The 18,017-nt window shown below is 45.0% G+C and overlaps 1 long non-coding RNA gene across 1 annotated transcript in view; it reads right to left on the bottom strand.

The window, feature by feature from the left end:
* The window catches only part of LOC143781296 (uncharacterized), a 55,374-nt gene extending 48,727 nt beyond the window's left edge, over positions 1–6,647 (bottom strand). Inside the window, exon 1 of the long non-coding RNA XR_013216651.1 lies at positions 6,563–6,647. This is a non-coding gene — a long non-coding RNA (uncharacterized LOC143781296). The remainder of the gene's footprint in view (positions 1–6,562) is intronic.
* Between the last annotated feature and the right edge of the window lie 11,370 nt (positions 6,648–18,017).

Here is an 18,017-nt window from a genome sequence, read left to right as displayed (position 1 = left end):
TCTGTGCCTGAACATACCGCTATGCGGAGTTATGTTAAGGAGTCTTTGGAGAAAGGGCATATTCGGCCATCTTCTTCACCAATGGGAGCGGGATTTTTTTTTGTGGCTAAGATGGATGGCTCCTTGAGACCCTGTATTGATTATCGCCTCTTGAATAAGATCACGGTCAAGTTTTAATACCCTTTACCTTTGCTTTCCGATTTGTTTGCTAGGATTAAGGGGGCTAGTTGGTTTACGAAGATTGACCTTCGGGGGGCGTATAATCTTGTTCGTATTAAGCAGGGTGATGAATGGAAAACTGCGTTCAATACGCCCGAAGGCCATTTTGAATACCTTGTGATGCCGTTCGGGCTCACTAATGCTCCATCTGTTTTTCAATCTTTCATGCATGATATCTTCCGGACTTATATTGATAAATTCTTGATTGTATATCTGGACGATATTTTGATTTTTTCTGATGATTGGGATTCTCATGTAGAACAGGTCAGGAGGGTATTTCAGATTCTTCGTGACAATGCTTTGTTTATGAAGGGGTCTAAGTGTCTCTTTGGGGTGCAGAAGGTTTCTTTTTTGGGTTTTATTTTTTCTCCTTCATCTATTGAGATGGATCCGGTTAAGGTTCAGGCCATTCATGATTGGATTCAACCCACGTCCGTAAAGAGCCTTCAGAAATTTTGGGGTTTCGCCAATTTTTATCGCCGTTTCATTGCTAACTTTTCCAGCGTGGTTAAACCCTTGACCGATTTGACGAAGAAAGGCGCTGATGTGGCGAATTGGTCCTCTGCGGCTGTTTCTGCCTTTCAGGAGCTTAAACGTCGATTTACTTCTGCTCTGGTGTTGCGCCAACCGGATGTTTCTCTTCCGTTTCAGGTTGAGATTGACGCTTCTGAGATTGGGGCAGGGGCCGTTATGTCTCAGAGGGATCCTGTGGGTTCCTTGATGAAACCGTGTGCCTTCTTTTCCCATAAATTTTCGCCTGCTGAACGCAATTATGATGTCGGCAATCGGGAGTTGTTGGCTATGAAGTGGGCGTTTGAGGAGTGGCGACATTGGCTTGAGGGAGCTAAGCACCGTATTGTGGTCTTGACCGATCATAAGAATCTGATTTACCTCGAGTCTGCCAAACGGTTGAATCCTAGACAGGCTCGATGGTCCTTGTTTTTTTCCCGTTTTGATTTTGTGGTCTCGTATCTCCCGGGTTCTAAGAATATTAAGGCTGATGCCCTTTCTAGGAGTTTTTCGCCTGATTCTCCTGAGGTTCTTGAACCAGTCGGCATTCTGAAAGAAGGGGTGGTCCTTTCTGCCATTTCCCCTGATTTACGACGGGTTCTTCAGGAATTTCAGGCTGACAGACCTGACCGCTGTCCTATGGGGAAACTGTTTGTTCCTGACAGATGGACTAGTAGAGTGATTTCCGAGGTTCACTGTTCTGTGTTGGCTGGTCATCCTGGTATTTTTGGTACCAGAGACTTGGTTGGTAGGTCCTTTTGGTGGCCTTCTTTATCACGTGATGTGCGTTCCTTTGTACAGTCCTGTGGGACTTGTGCGCGGGCCAAGCCTTGTTGTTCCCGTGCTAGTGGGTTGCTTTTGCCATTGCCAGTCCCTGAGAGGCCCTGGACGCATATTTCTATGGATTTTATTTCTGATCTTCCGGTTTCCCAGAGGATATCTGGGTTGTCTGTGACCGGTTCTCTAAGATGGTTCATTTGGTGCCTTTGCCTAAATTGCCTTCCTCTCCAGATTTAGTTTAGTTGTTTTTTCAGCATGTGGTTCGTTTGCATGGTATTCCGGAGAATATTGTGTCTGACAGAGGTTCCCAGTTTGTTTCTAGGTTTTGGCGGGCCTTTTGTGCTAGGCTGGGCATTGATTTATCTTTTTCCTCTGCATTTCATCCTCAGACAAATGGCCAAACCGAGCGAACTAATCAGACCTTGGAGACTTATTTGAGATGCTTTGTGTCTGCTGATCAGGATGATTGGGTGGCCATTTTGCCGTTGGCCGAGTTTGCCTTTAATAATCGGGCTAGTTCGGCTACTTTGGTTTCGCCTTTTTTTGTAGTTTTGGTTTTCATCCTTGTTTTTCTTCTGGGCAGGTTGAGCCTTCTGACTGTCCTGGTGTGGATACTGTGGTTGACAGGTTGCAGCAGATTTGGGCTCAGGTGGTGGACAATTTGGTGTTGTCTCAGGAGGAGGCTCAACATTTTGCTAACCGTCGTCGGTGTGTTGGTTCCCGGCTTCGGGTTGGGGATCTGGTCTGGTTGTCTTCCCGTCATGTTCCTATGAAGGTTTCTTCTCCTAAGTTTAAGCCACGGTTTATTGGTCCTTATAGGATTTCTGGGATTATTTATCCGGTGTCTTTTCGATTGGCGCTTTCGGCCTCTTTTGTTATCCATAAAGTCTTCCATAGATCTTTATTGCGGAAATATGTGGTACCCGTTGTTCCCTCTGTTGATCCTCCTGCCCCTGTGTTGGCTGATGGGGAGTTGGAGTATGTGGTTGAGAAGATTTTGGATTCTTGTTTTTCGAGGCGGAGGCTTCAGTATCTTGTCAAATGGAAGGGTTATGGCCAGGAGGATAATTCTTGGGTTTTTGCCTCTGATGTACATGCTGCTGATTTGGTTCATGCTTTTCATCTGGCTCGTCCTGATCGGCCTGGGGGCTTTGGTGAGGGTTCGGTGACTCCTCCTCAAGGGGGGGTACTGTTGTGAATTCTGCTTTTGGGCTCCCTCCGGTGGTTGTAGGTGGTAATGCAGTTGTCCCTGAGTTGCAGTCCTGGTCAGGTGTATCTGCTGATTGCAGTTCTGACTGGAGTATTTAGGCTTGCAGGATTCATTAGTCCTTGCCAGTTATCCATGGTTTTGGAGGTGTTGGTCATTGTTTGGTTCCTTCTGCCTTGTTGCCAAATCAGCAAAGATAAGTGTTTGGTTTTGTTTTTGTGGCACACATGCTGTGTGCTTAATAATTCCGTGCTATTCATTGTTTTTTTGTCCTGCTTGATTGTGTAAGTATTTTCTCAGTCTTGTTGGATTCTCAGGAGTTGCAGATATACATTCCATGTCTTTAGTTAGATTGTGGAACTTTTTGTATTATCTGCTGTGGATATTTTTGAAGGGTTTTAATACTGAGCGCATAGTATTCTGTCCTATCTTTCCCTATTTAGCTAGAGTGGCCTCTTTTGCTGAATTCTGTTTTTCTGCCTGCGTGTGTCTTTCTTCTCCTACTCACAGTCAATATTCGTGGGGGGCTGCCTATCCTTTGGGGTTCTGCTCTGAGGCAAGATAGTATTCCTATTTCCATCTATAGGGGTATTTAGTCCTCCGGCTGTGTTGAGGTGTCTAGGGCTTGTTAGGCACACCCCACGGCTACTTCTAGTTGCGGTGTTAGTTCAGGGTTTGCGGTCAGTACAGCTTCCACCTACTCCAGAGAAAGTTCCATGCGGCTCCAAAGTCACCGGATCATAACAGGAATCTGAGCCTGAAGTAAAGGCAGAGCCAGAACTGCATCATCAGGAGCTGGTGAGTGCACCTCGGCCCCTCACCCCAGAAGTCCAGCAGGTCCCTCAGCCTCCTATCCCGTGGAGGGAGCCCCTATGCAGCAGACCCACGCTCTGCAGCATTTCAACCCTCGGTCAGTCCCGTTCCCAACCGCAGTTGGAGGGCCCGTTTCCATCTCCCAGGCAGGCTGCCTGGATTGCGGGAGTAATTGAGCAGAAGAAATAACGTGAAAAGGAGGTCTGGGCAGAACTGCGCCAACCCGGAGGGGGTGCTATGGCCGGGCGTCACACTCATGAGCATTTAGTTTTTGCAGACGTTGCCCATGGGTACGGCTTCATATGAGAGGAAACCACAAACAACAAGGTATATGTCAATGTCGCTTCCATAAAATACTGCAGACCACTGGATGAAGGGGATTATGTCTCATTTATTAAAGAGGACAGCCCTCGGGGCTTCTTTCCCCCTTCATTTGTGCAAAGTATGGTTCCGAGAACCATGTGTGGGTTGTCTGGTCTTAAAACACAGTCTGTTGCTACAGCCGCACATGGTCCGTTAGTCCAAGGACTCGTTTCTCCTTAAGGGTGAAGTTCCGTCATCCAGCAGAAGGATCGCAATGAAATTTAAAGGTGGGGGTCCACACAAAACATGAAACTTTGGCCTGTACCAGCCTTACTGCACCATTGCTCTGGTGCTACACGACTCCTTTGCCCACTGGGACATGGAACAGTCCCACTTTATTTGGTGCAACTAGCACTATACATACAGATGGAGTTTATTGACGTTCACTTATCAGCGAGATCCGTCCCGTGTCGCCTGATCACCTGAATTCTGTGCCCGTGTTCGGGCTGATGATGACGCTGCGGCCGCGGTTGTCATAGGTTGCCAAGACATGGCAGGGGTATTAGTTGGCCGTGCAGTGGCCTGGGAATGGGGTTCTGCCTGGGCTGATTCTGAGCCTGCATAAACCCCAATCCCCCTTCTTCCTAACGGCAGCAGCATAAAACCCCCATGGACTGATAACCTGACGGACAGGTCAGGTTAGTAAGGTATTGTAAGAAAAAGTTATTAACGGACAGCTTAGAAGGCTTGGTCCTGTGAGCAGTCGTAACCGAGTCTTTACGGACTGAAAGTGCACCTGGGGGGCTATGTGCCAGGCACCAAAGTTTTATTAAACACATTAATATGTTTTTTTTATCATTGGCTCCCACATGAGCCGTAAGACTTTCTGCAGCAGGTGGTATCCGGTGTACCTGCTGAACCACTTCGCTTAAAATCGGTTCTACCTCGTTTACATCCCTGCGATGAGTATCACGTTGTAAATAATAACGTTTTCATATGGCATGGTCGGGTACAACCATCATAAAAAGAACGGGGAATGTAAGGGGTCACAGAGACTGTTTTATACCCCAAGCACATCCCATTTAAACATTATTAAATGTTGCTAATTGTATATGTTTTTTTTACCTTATGCTGCTATGTTTATAATTGATGTGTAAATACTGTTGTATACTGCATACTGTAAGATGTGCATTATGTTGTAGCGTAGGGAGAGTGTAGTAAGTGGTTAGGACACAAGATGGAGATACTTTAGTATTATACTTTCCTAGGAACAGTGACAGTTAAATTAGGAGGAGCCTGCTGTGGGTAAGAAACGGGATTTCCTGTTTTTAGTTTAGTGAACACAGGCAGATGGTACAGCTCAGAGGGGCCAGGGAGTCCCAGGCATCCCAAAGGGTTTAAGAGCCCAGGACAGCGCAGCAGCTCCATAACGTTTGAAGAAAAGGGCCCAGGTGTCCAGTGCCAGTGGGTCAGCAAGTTACAGCTAAAGAGTTTCAGCAGGATAGAGACGCAAGTAGCTCCAAAATGTGGCAGCTTTCTAAGCAGGCAGACGCTCTTCAGTCTGGAGTGAAACAGATGAGGGAATACCTAAGAGTAGTCATGCTGAACAGGGAGGAAGCTGCAGTACCGAACTGGTCGGTACATCCCGGGGAAACCTTGGGAGGAATAAGTGAAGACACAGGGAAAGAAAAAGATGTGAACGATGTCATATTCTGTGTTGATGCTGTAACTAATGAGGATGTGCTGCGATTGGATACAAGTAAAGTTCCTCATTTAAAGTTTGAAATGGACTCTGCCCATTTGTGCTCTTCAACATCAGCAGCCGAGCTTTAGCAGCCTTGATCGGACCCTGACGGTGTAGAAGAAGGTATGCAAGAAAAGGGACATTGTTTATATGTGTCGGGAGGCCAGGGCGCGCTTAGCCAGATATTCTCAGCCACGACTATGGCCCTGGCTCTGCCCCTCACAAATCCTCAGTGTATTGTACTATTGTAACTATTGTAATCAATCGGTCCTTAGTCCACTAAAAAAGCTGTTGTTAATTAATGCACACCTAGTGTAAATGCTGGGAAGAGCCGGTCTATAATCTATTGTGAATGTTGTGGTAAGTCAGTCCACAGACCTTTGAAAATAACTGGCAGTCAGATCACAGTTTGGTATTATTACTGTGATCGGATGATACACCTAGTCAAAAAGCTATAGTCAGTCAGAGCATAGTTTATTGTAAATGTTGTGGTAAGGAAGTCCACAGTCAGGTATAAATACTGTGCTCAGTCAGTCCACACCTAGTGGAAATGCTATAGTCAATTGGTGCACAGACTATAGTAAATGTTGCTGTCAGTCAGTCCAGTCTTGTATAAATACTGGGCTCAGTCAATACACATCTAGAGTAAATGCTGTGTTCTGTCAGTCCTCGGTCCAGTGTGTATGCTGTGGTCAGTCTCGTGTAAACACGGCATTGATTATTTCAATGCTGATAGGAAGAGTATTTTATAAAATATAAGAGGGGATTCCCAATTTGGAAGACAGAGGATAATGAGAAGAAATGTTCCCCATCTCTGTACCTGAGATATGGTGGTGTTATACTAGGAGTTGCGTATAGAAGATGTACATTTGAAAAAACACATACAGCATATTGTCATGTATCAGGAAGGTGTTATTACACCTCCGCAGATCTAGAACTCAAGCCTAGACCAACGATTATCAGTAATTAATATGAAAATTAATTACCTCCTATGTGATACTTCTGATTGTCTTCTTGGAATCCACAAAGAAAAATGTCACGTTCCACCATCTCACTGGGATTCAGTCATCTGTAAAAAGACAAATATATGATAATATGTTCCTGCTACATGCTATACACACCAATAAGTATAACACACTGGAGTCAAAATTACTTATCTCAGAGATAATGACTGTGGGGTCAGTCTATACACAGTGTATTGTAAAAGCTGCAGCCAGTCAGTCCACAGTCTGCTGCAAAAGTTTTGTTCAGTCAGTCCACAGTATAGTTTAAAAATTGCAACCAGTCGGTTCTTACTCTAGTATTAATGCTGTGGTTAATTAGTCTACACCTAGTGTAAATGCTAAGATGAGCTGCTCTATAATCTGTTGTGAAGGTTGTGATCAGTCAGTCCACAGACCACTGTAAATGACAACCAGTCAGTCCACAGTCTGGTATTATTACTGTGAGTGTTCGATACACACCTATCTAAAAAGCTATGGTCAGTCGGAGCACAGTTTATTGTAAATGTTGTGGTAAGACACTCCACAGTCTGGTATAAATACTGTGCTCAGTCAGTCCACATTCTACTGTAAAACTTGTGGCTAGTCAATCTGTAAGGGATCACACAGACTGTTTTATACCCCAAGCACGTCCTGTTTAAACATTATTAATAGTGATGAGCGAGTGTACTCATTGCTCGGGTTTTCCCGAGCACACTCGGTTGGTCTCTGAGTATTTGTAACTGCTCGGAGATTTAGTTTTTCTTGACGCAGCTGCATGATTTACGGCTGCTAGCCAGCCTGAGTACATGTGGGGGTTGCCAGTTTGCTAGGGAATCCCCACATGTATTCAAGCTGTCTATCAGCTGTAAATCATGCAGCTGAGGCAAAGAAAATTAAATCTCCGAGCAGTTACAAATACTTGGAGACCACCCGCGCGTACTCGGGAAAACCCGAGCAACGATTACAGTCGCTCATCACTAATTATTAAATGTTGCTAATTGTGTATGTTTTATTACCTTATGCTGCTCTGTTTATACTTGATGTGTAAATACTGTAGTATACTGCATACTGTAAGATGTGCATTATGTTGTAGCATAGGGATAGTGTAGTTAGTGGTTGGACACTAGATGTAGATACTTTAGTATTATAGTTTCCTTGGAACAGTAACAGTTAAATTAGGAGGAGCCTGCTTTCGTTAAAAAAGGGGATTTCCTGTCTTTAGTTCAGTGAAGACAGGGAGCTGGTACAGGCATCCCAAAAGGCTTAAGAGCCCGGGACAGTGCAGCAGCTCCGTAATGTTTGAAGGAAAGGGCCCAGCCTGTTGTGAATTCTGTTCTCGAACTCCCTCCTGTGGTTATGAATGGTACTTCGGCGAGTTCTGTCCATGGACTCCCTCTGGTGGCTGTGAGTGGAGCTGCTGGTTCTGAGGTTCTTTCCTCAGCTGACCTCGTTTAGTTCTAGGCTGGCTGCTCTATTTAACTCCACTCAGATCGTTACTTGATGCCAGCTGTCAATGTCCTAGTACTGGTTCAGTTTTCTCTTGGATCTTTCAGATGACCTGTCTACTCCAGCAAAAGCTAAGTCCTTGCTAGCTTATTTGTTTACCACTGTTTTCTTGTCCAGCTTGCTATCATGATTTTGCCTTGCTAGCTGGAAGCTCTGGGATGCAGAGTGGCACCTCCGCGCCGTGAGTCGGTGCGGGGGTCTCTTTTGCACACCCTGCGTGGTTTTTTGGTAGTTTTTTATGCTGACCGCAAGGATACCTTTTCTATCCTCAGTCTGTTTAGTTAAGTCTGGCCTCCTTTGCTGAAACCTATTTCATTCCTGTGTTTGTGACTTCCATCTTAACTCACAGTCAATATGTGTGGGGGGCTGCCTATTTCTTTGGGGAATTTATCTGAGGCAAGGTAGGCTTTATTTTCTATCTTTAGGGGTAGTTAGCTCTTAGGCTGTGAAGAGGCGTCTAGGCAGAGTCAGGTACGCTCCACGGCTATTTCTAGTTGTTGTGATAGGATTAGGGGTTGCGGTCAGCAGAGCTCCCACTTCCCAGAGCTTGTCCTGTATTAGTAGTTTGCTCATCAGGTCATTCCGAGTGCTCCTAACCACCAGGTCATCATAACAGTACAGCTGGCCAGTAAAGTGTTAATGCATCTCAATAGATGGATAAGAGAAGTTCTGAGACCATTTTTTTTTTTCCTCTGCAGCTTGTTTTGTTTTTATTTTCCCCTAAATCTCTGGGTGGTTCAGGACACAGGTGTAGATGTGGACATTCAAGGTCTGTCCTCTTGTGTGGATCAACTCACTGCAAGGGTACAAGGCATTCAAGATTATGTAGTTCAGAACCCGATGTTAGAACCCAGAATTTCAATTCCTGATTTGTTTTCTGGGGATAGATCTAAGTTCCTGAATTTCAAAAATAATTGTAGACTGTTTTTTGCTTTGAAACCCCGCTCCTCTGGTGACCCCATTCAGCAAGTAAAAATCATTATTTCTTTGCTACGTGGCGACCCTCAAGACTGGGCATTTTCCCTTGCGCCAGGAGATCCTGCATTGCGTAATGTAGATGCGTTTTTTCTGGCGCTTGGATTACTTTATGATGAACCAGATTCAGTGGATCAGGCAGAGAAAATCTTGCTGGCTTTGTGTCAGGGTCAGGATGAAGCGGAGGTATATTGTCAGAAGTTTAGAAAGTGGTCTGTGCTTAGTGGAATGAGTGTGCCCTGGCGGCAATTTTCATAAAGGGTCTTTCTGAAGCCCTTAAGGATGTTATGGTGGGATTCCCCACGCCTGCTGGTCTGAATGAGTCTATGTCCTTGGCCATTCAGATCGATCGACGCTTACGTGAGCGCAAAACTGTGCACCATTTGGCGGTATCTTCTGAGCAGAGGCCTGAGCCTATGCAATGTGATAGGACCTTGACCAGAGCTGAACGGCAAGAATACAGACGTCAGAATGGGCTGTGTTTTTACTGTGGTGACTCCACTCATGCTATCTCTGATTGTCCTAAGCGCACTAAGCGGTTCGCTAGGTCCATCACCATTGGTACGGTACAGCCAAAATTTCTTTTGTCCGTTACTCTGATTTGCTCTTTGTCATCCTATTCTGTTATGGCATTTGTGGATTCAGGCGCTGCCCTGAATTTGATGGACTTGGAGTTTGCCAGGCGCTGTGGTTTTTTCTTGGAGCCCTTACAGTATCCTATTCCATTGAGAGGAATTGATGCTACGCCTTTAGCCAAGAATAAGCCTCAGTACTGGACTCAATTGACCATGTGCATGGCTCCTGCACATCAGGAGGATATTCGCTTTTTGGTGTTGCATAATCTGCATGATGTGGTCGTTTTGGGTTTGCCATGGCTACAGGTCCATAATCCAGTATTGGATTGGAAATCAATGTCTGTATCCAGTTGGGGTTGTCAAGGGGTACATGGGGATGTCCCATTGTTGTCAATTTCGTCTTCCCATCCTTCTGAAGTCCCTGAGTTCTTGTCAGATTACCGGGATGTATTTGATGAGCCCAAATCCATGCCCTACCTCCTCATAGGGATTGCGATTGTGCAATTAATTTGATTCCTGGTAGTAAGTTTCCGAAGGGCCGACTGTTCAATTTATCTGTGCCAGAACACGCCGCTATGCGGAGTTATATAAAGGAGTCCTTGGAGAAAGGGCATATTCGCCCATCGTTGTCACCGTTGGGAGCAGGGGTTTTTTTTGTGGCCAAGAAGGATGGTTCTCTGAGACCTTGTATAGATTACCGCCTTCTCAATAAAATCACCGTCAAATTTCAGTACCCTTTGCCGCTACTGTCTGATTTGTTTGCTCGGATTAAGGGGGCTAGCTGGTTCACCAAGATAGATCTTCGAGGGGCGCATAATCTTGTGCGAATTAAACGGGGCGACGAATGGAAAACAGCATTTAATACGCCCGAGGGCCATTTTGAGTACCTGGTGATGCCATTCGGGCTTTCTAATGCTCCATCTGTGTTTCAGTCCTTTATGCATGACATCTTCCGAAAGTACCTGGATAGATTCATGATTGTATATTTGGATGATATTTTGGTCTTTTCGGACGATTGGGAGTCTCATGTGAAGCAGGTCAGAATGGTGTTCCAGGTCCTTCGTGCTAATTCCTTGTTTGTGAAGGGGTCTAAATGTCTCTTTGGAGTTCAGAAGGTTTCATTTTTGGGCTTCATTTTTTCCCCTTCTACTATCGAGATGGATCCTGTTACAGTTCAGGCCATTTATGATTGGACTCAGCCTACTTCTGTGAAGAGCCTTCAGAAATTCCTGGGCTTTGCTAATTTTTACCGTCACTTCATCGCTAATTTTTCTAGTGTTGTTAAACCATTGACTGATTTAACCAAGAAAGGTGCGGATGTAGTCAATTGGTCCTCTGCGGCCATTGAGGCTTTTCAGGAGTTGAAGCGTCGTTTTTCTTCTGCCCCTGTGTTGTGTCAGCCAGATGTTTCGCTCCCGTTTCAGGTCGAGGTGGATGCTTCTGAGATTGGAGCAGGGGCTGTTTTATCTCAAAGAGGTTCTGATGGCTCGGTGATGAAACCATGTGCTTTCTTTTCTAGAAAGTTTTCGCCTGCTGAGCGCAATTATGATGTGGGCAATCGAGAGTTGTTGGCTATGAAGTGGGCGTTCGAGGAGTGGCGACATTGGCTTGAAGGAGCCAAGCATCGCGTGGTGGTCTTGACAGATCATAAGAATCTGACTTATCTCGAGTCTGCCAAGCGGTTGAATCCTAGACAGGCTCGATGGTCGCTGTTTTTCTCCCGCTTCGATTTTGTGGTTTCGTACCCTCCAGGTTCTAAGAATGTGAAGGCTGATGCCCTTTCAAGGAGTTTTGTGCCTTATTCTCCGGGAGTTCCTGAGCCGGCTGGTATTCTCAAAGAGGGGGTAATTTTGTCTGCCATCTCCCCTGATTTGTGGCGAGTGCTGCAGGAGTTTCAGGCTGATAGACCTGACCGTTGCCCAGCGGAGAAGCTGTTTGTCCCTGATAGATGGACTAGTAGAGTTATCTTTGAGGTTCATTGTTCGGTGTTGGCTGGTCATCCTGGAATCTTTGGTACCAGAGATTTGGTGGCTAGATCCTTTTGGTGGCCTTCCTTGTCACGGGATGTGCGTTCTTTTGTGCAGTCCTGTGGGACTTGTGCTCAGGCTAAGCCCTGCTGTTCTCGTGCCAGTGGGTTGCTTTTGCCCTTGCCGGTCCCGAAAAGGCCCTGGACGCATATTTCCATGGATTTTATTTCAGATCTCCCTGTCTCTCAAAGGATGTCGGTTATCTGGGTGGTTTGTGATCGCTTCTCTAAGATGGTCCATTTGGTACCTTTGCCTAAATTGCCTTCCTCCTCTGATTTGGTTCCATTATTTTTCCAGCACGTGGTTCGTTTACATGGCATTCCGGAGAACATCGTGTCGGACAGAGGTTCCCAGTTTGTTTCAAGGTTTTGGCGGTCCTTTTGTGCTAAGATGGGCATTGATTTGTCTTTTTCTTCAGCTTTCCATCCTCAGACAAATGGCCAAACCAAACGAACCAATCAGACTTTGGAAACATATCTGAGATGCTTTGTTTCTGCTGATCAGGATGATTGGGTGTCCTTCTTGCCTTTGGCTGAGTTCGCCCTTAATAATCGGGCCAGCTCGGCCACTTTGGCTTCGCCTTTTTTCTGTAATTCTGGTTTCCACCCTCGTTTTTCTTCAGGGCAGGTTGAGGGGGAGTTGGAGTATGTGGTGGAGAAGATTTTAGATTCTCGTATTTTGAGATGGAAACTTCAGTACCTAGTCAAGTGGAAAGGTTATGGTCAGGAGGATAATTCCTGGGTGATTGCCTCTGATGTTCATGCTGCCAATCTTGTTCCTGCCTTTCATTTGGCTCGTCCTGATCGGCCTGGGGGCTCTGGTGAGGGTTCGGTGACCCCTCCTCAAGGGGGGGGGGTACTGTTGTGAATTCTGTTCTCGAACTCCCTCCTGTGGTTATGAATGGTACTTCGGCGAGTTCTGTCCATGGACTCCCTCTGGTGGCTGTGAGTGGAGCTGCTGGTTCTGAGGTTCTTTCCTCAGCTGACCTCGTTTAGTTCTAGGCTGGCTGCTCTATTTAACTCCACTCAGATCGTTACTTGATGCCAGCTGTCAATGTCCTAGTACTGGTTCAGTTTTCTCTTGGATCTTTCAGATGACCTGTCTACTCCAGCAAAAGCTAAGTCCCTGCTAGCTTATTTGTTTACCACTGTTTTCTTGTCCAGCTTGCTATCATGATTTTGCCTTGCTAGCTGGAAGCTCTGGGATGCAGAGTGGCACCTCCGCGCCGTGAGTCGGTGCGGGGGTCTCTTTTGCACACTCTGCATGGTTTTTTGGTAGTTTTTTATGCTCACCGCAAAGATACCTTTTCTATCCTCAGTCTGTTTAGTTAAGTCTGGCCTCCTTTGCTGAAACCTATTTCATTCCTGTGTTTGTGACTTCCATCTTAACTCACAGTCAATATGTGTGGGGGGCTGCCTATTTCTTTGGGGAATTTCTCTGAGGCAAGGTAGGCTTTATTTTCTATCTTTAGGGGTAGTTAGCTCTTAGGCTGTGAAGAGGTGTCTAGGCAGAATCAGGTACGCTCCACGGCTATTTCTAGTTGTTGTGATAGGATTAGGGGTTGCGGTCAGCAGAGCTCCCACTTCCCAGAGCTTGTCCTGTATTACTAGTTTGCTCATCAGGTCATTCCGAGTGCTCCTAACCACCAGGTCATCATAACACCAGCCGTATAGTGCCAGTTGGTCAGCAAGTTACAGCTAAAGAATTGCAGCAGGATAAGTGGGGATTTCAACATGGTCCTTGATCCAACTCAGGACAGTAGTGCAGTACAGAGGTCTGATGTTTCCAAGAGAGATAGGAAACAAATCTTGCACTTGATGAGGGAGAATAGATTGGTGGATGTCTGGCGGGAGATTAACGGGCAGGCAAGGGGCTTCACATTTTACTCACCAGTACACAAATCGTACTCGCGCATTGACTTACAGTTAACGACTGCAAATACTCTAGCATCGGCTCTGTACTCACGACATGTCCCATCAGCTTGGTCGGATCATGATTTTGTTCTGTCGGTCTTTAAATTTGATATTACCACGTCTGGCCTTTTTAAGTGGCGCTTAAATGAATCCCTGCTTACAGACCCCACTATATCCTCTCAACTTAAAGAAGATCTTAAACTTTTCTTTCAAACTAATGTAACTAATGACTCCTCACCTGGTAACATCTGGATGGCTCATAAAAAATTCATAACTGGCTCTATAATCAAGATAGCTTCCACCAGGAAAAAAAACAGGTCAGCCCTTCAAAATAGATTGGAAACCAAGCTGTTCAAGCTCGAACAGGCTAATCAGCTATCAACGTCTCGCTATCTAATAAAACAAATCTCAGATGTCAAAAAACAGCTGACCTCATTGCTCACTGTTAAAACGGAGAAAGCCCTCGCCTGGACCAGAGCCTCCTTTTACAAGCAGGCAAACAAACCTTCCAGAATGTTAGCACGCCAACTACGCGCAAGAGAGTATTTAAACTCTATACCCTCCATAAGGGATGGCTCTGGACGTATATCAGCCCATCCAGAGGGTATTTATAAAGTCTTTTATGAGTACTATCAAAAATTGTACTCCTCCCCTCAAAACACTCCCTTGAAATCTCTGAACTCTTTTTTACAAGGTGTTTCCCTTCCAAAAATTTCTGAACCTGCCATACAGCAACTTCAGTCGGAAATCCTTCCTGAGGAAATTACTATGATAATCAAAAAATTAAAGTCGGGCAAGGCTCCGGGTCCTGACGGCCTGTCAGCCCTTTATTACAAAAAATTTGGAGATCTCCTAATGCCCCACATTAAAAATTTCTGCAACGCCCTTCTTTCTGGCTCCCAAATGCCCCCTGAGTTTTATTTTGCTCACGTAACTGTCATTCCCAAACCAAAACGAGATCACTTATTAGTTAAAAACTACCGTCCTATTTCTTTATTAAACGTCGATTTAAAAATTTTCACTTCACTCATCACTGATAGACTGAACAAAATACTGCCTTCGCTTATACATAAGGATCAGGTGGGTTTTATCCCGATGAGACAAGGACCTGACAACATACGTAGAAATCTCAACATTATCCACTCAGCGAACCGTACACAGAAGCCTTTGATGGTACTGGCTCTAGATATAGAAAAGGCTTTTGATACAGTTCTTTGGCCTTATCTTTTCTCAGTGTTAGATAAATTTAATTTCCCTCAAAAGCTGATTTCCTGTCTTCAACTAATATATGACAATCCATCAGCATACCTCAAACTTCCTTCCACTAAACCGTTATCTATAAATATACAAAGAGGTACTCGTCAGGGGTGTCCCTTGTCCCCAGCATTATTTGCTTTAGCAATGGAGCCGTTGGCCGCAGCCATAAGAGAAAATCCAAACATATTAGGACCCTCAGGCATGGGTGAAAAATACAAACTGAGCCTTTTTGCAGATGATCTTCTACTCACACTGTCCAACCCCTACTCTACTCTACCCAACCTATTTTCGCTTCTGCGTACATTTGAAAAAATATCAGGTCTCAGGATAAATGTTGATAAGTCAGAGGCCCTATTCATCAACACTCCTAAGGCTGATCAAGATAATTTAATTTCCCAATTCGGCTTTACGAGAAAGGAACATTCCCTATCCTACTTAGGAATTAACCTTACGACTCATAAATCTTCCCTTTTCAAGTGGAACTATTCCCCTTTAATTGCAAAATTTAGGACTGACATAGCAAAATGGTCTCGTTTAAAAATTTCATGGCTTGGCCGGTTACACACTATAAAGATGGTTACTTTGCCGAGATTCCTATACCTATTTAGATCTCTCCCTATCGCGGTCCCTTTGAAGTGTCTCCGAGAGATTCAGTCAATTATTTCCAAATTTATATGGAATGGAAAGAGACCCCGTGTCAAACAAAACATAATGTGTTTACACAGAAAGTATGGAGGCATGTCAATGCCTAGTCTCTTGACATATTTCAAAGCAGCCCAAATAGCTCAATTGTCCAAACTATCCCCTAACAGTAATACTCCTAGGTGGGTGCAATTAGAATCTTACTTCCTGCAGCCTTATTCACTTTGTGGCCTCTTGTGGTCCACGGTGAGACTCCCGCCGGACATTCAGGTCATAGCTCCCTTTTCCGCTCTCTCTCTGATCATATGGAGAAAGGAGAGATTCAAGCACAATCTTCAATCTAAATTTTCACCCCTTACATCATTGTTTCGTAATCCTATGTTTCAGCCGGGGTTAGAGCCTGCATTGTTCTCCTGGTGGATCGGGAAGGGGATTACCATGCTAAAACACCTTTGCTCCCCTTTCAATATTTTACTCACTAAGCAAGAATTTATACAATGTCATAGTCCCCCAACTGGAGAGGCTATGCGTATCAATCAAGTTTTTCATTTTGCCAGTCAGCATCTGTCACGTGGGACCCCTTTTCGGCTCACTGGTTTTGAACAAAGGTATTCTGGAAACCCTATGGGTAATGGGATAATCTCACTAATATATTCCACGATGAATGCCGCTCATACATCAGAGAAACTAAATTATATGCTGCAATGGGAGAATGACTTGGAGCTCGTCCTGCCCCTGGAGACGTGGCATAAATGCAGTGAAACCCTGTCTAGAGGTAGTCATCAAACATCTCTGACTGAAACATCACTTAAGGTGTTACATAGGGCATATTATGTACCAACCAAATTGCATGCCATTTGTCCGCACATCTCTAAAGATTGCTTTAGGGGTTGTAATATCCCTGGGGATATGCTCCACATTTGGTGGAAATGTCCGATCATTGAGAAATTATGGCAAGAAGTTAATTCAATTATTATCCAACTATTTGGTAAACCAATTATAATGGACCCCACAGTATTCCTATTGGGAAAGATGCCACATGGATTCTCGAAGAGTCTTTGGAGATTAGCGAATACATTGTGCATGGCAGCTAAAATTCATATAGCTTCTAAATGGAGAACTCAGACACTGTCCATTTCAATGGTGAGAGACAGAATGAATGACATTTTAATGTGCGAGAGAATCCAAGCAACTAGATGTGATGACATGGATGCCTTTTTTCGAATCTGGAGCCCTTGGCTCGATCTCGACTCTAGCACCCCCCTGACTCGAACCCTCCTACTGTCTCCATGAATTTCTTACATCTTATATCTGTAAAAGCTTATTAACATTATTAGTATATTGCGACAAATCAGCACTCACCTAATTATCAACATCTGATGACATGACATGTTGGATTTCCCCCATAATTGGTAAAACGAAGTGATGTTATCCCCCTTGTTGTTCCTATCCCTAGTCTGTCCTGTCTTGTCTTTCTAGTTTGGTTTATATGATCGACCTTTATTGATATGGTTACTTTTACATTTTTGTCACGATGCTCTACAAATAACTATATCTTTTTTACATGGAAGGTCGTTTTTGTTATATATTGTTATGAAAACTTTAAATAAACATATTGAAACAAGAATTGCAGCAGGATAAAGGTGCAGGTCGTTCCAAAATGTGGCAGCTTTTTACGTGGGTGGAGTGGCCGGAAGCGATCCCACTTTGGAACAGGTGGGGCCCAGAAAAAAACCCTTGTACAGCTGCGGTGGCATAGGCTGAATTAAGAGGAAATGGAGACAAGAAGAGGAGAAGGCCGACACAGAGGACTAAGGGAAGTTGCCGATGAATCGCGAGCGGACCGGTTCCCTGTACCTGCAAAGGAGAGGTGTCAGCAGTCGCCGGAGCCAGAACACCATCCTCGGGAGCCCTAATACCATCCTTGGGAGCCAAAACCAATGTTTCCACGCCATCAGGGACTGGAGATTATGGAGGAGTCTGTTGTGAATTCTGCTTTTGGGCTCCCTCCGGTGGTTGTAGGCGGTAATGCAGTTGTCCCTGAGTTGCAGTCCTGGTCAGGTGTATCTGCTGATTGCAGTTCTGACTGGGGTATTTAGGCTTGCAGGATTCATTAGTCCTTGCCAGTTGTCCATGGTTTTGGAGGTGTTGGTCATTCTTTGGTTCCTTCAAATATCCCAGTCAATATTCGTGGGGGGCTGCCTATCCTTTGGGGTTCTGCTCTGAGGCAAGATAGTATTCCTATTTCCATCTATAGGGGTATTTAGTCCTCCGGCTGTGTCGAGGTGTCTAGGGTTTGTTAGGCACACCCCACGGCTACTTCTAGTTGCGGTGTTAGTTCAGGGTTTGCGGTCAGTACAGCTTCCACCTACTCCAGAGAAAGTTCCATGCGGCTCCAAAGTCACCGGATCATAACAGTACAACTGGCCAGTAATGAGTTAAATGCATCTCAGAAGCAGGGAAGAAGGGTGTCGAGTCATTTTTTTTTCTGCAGTTTGTTTTGCCTTATCTGCCCTCTTTTTCTCTGGGTGGCTGAGGAGTCTTGTGTTAGCATGGATGTTCA

The sequence above is a fragment of the Ranitomeya variabilis genome, chromosome 6, assembly GCF_051348905.1.
Source record: "Ranitomeya variabilis isolate aRanVar5 chromosome 6, aRanVar5.hap1, whole genome shotgun sequence".
Taxonomy (NCBI): Eukaryota; Metazoa; Chordata; class Amphibia; order Anura; family Dendrobatidae; genus Ranitomeya; species Ranitomeya variabilis.
This window is presented reverse-complemented; position numbering and strand designations above follow the sequence as displayed.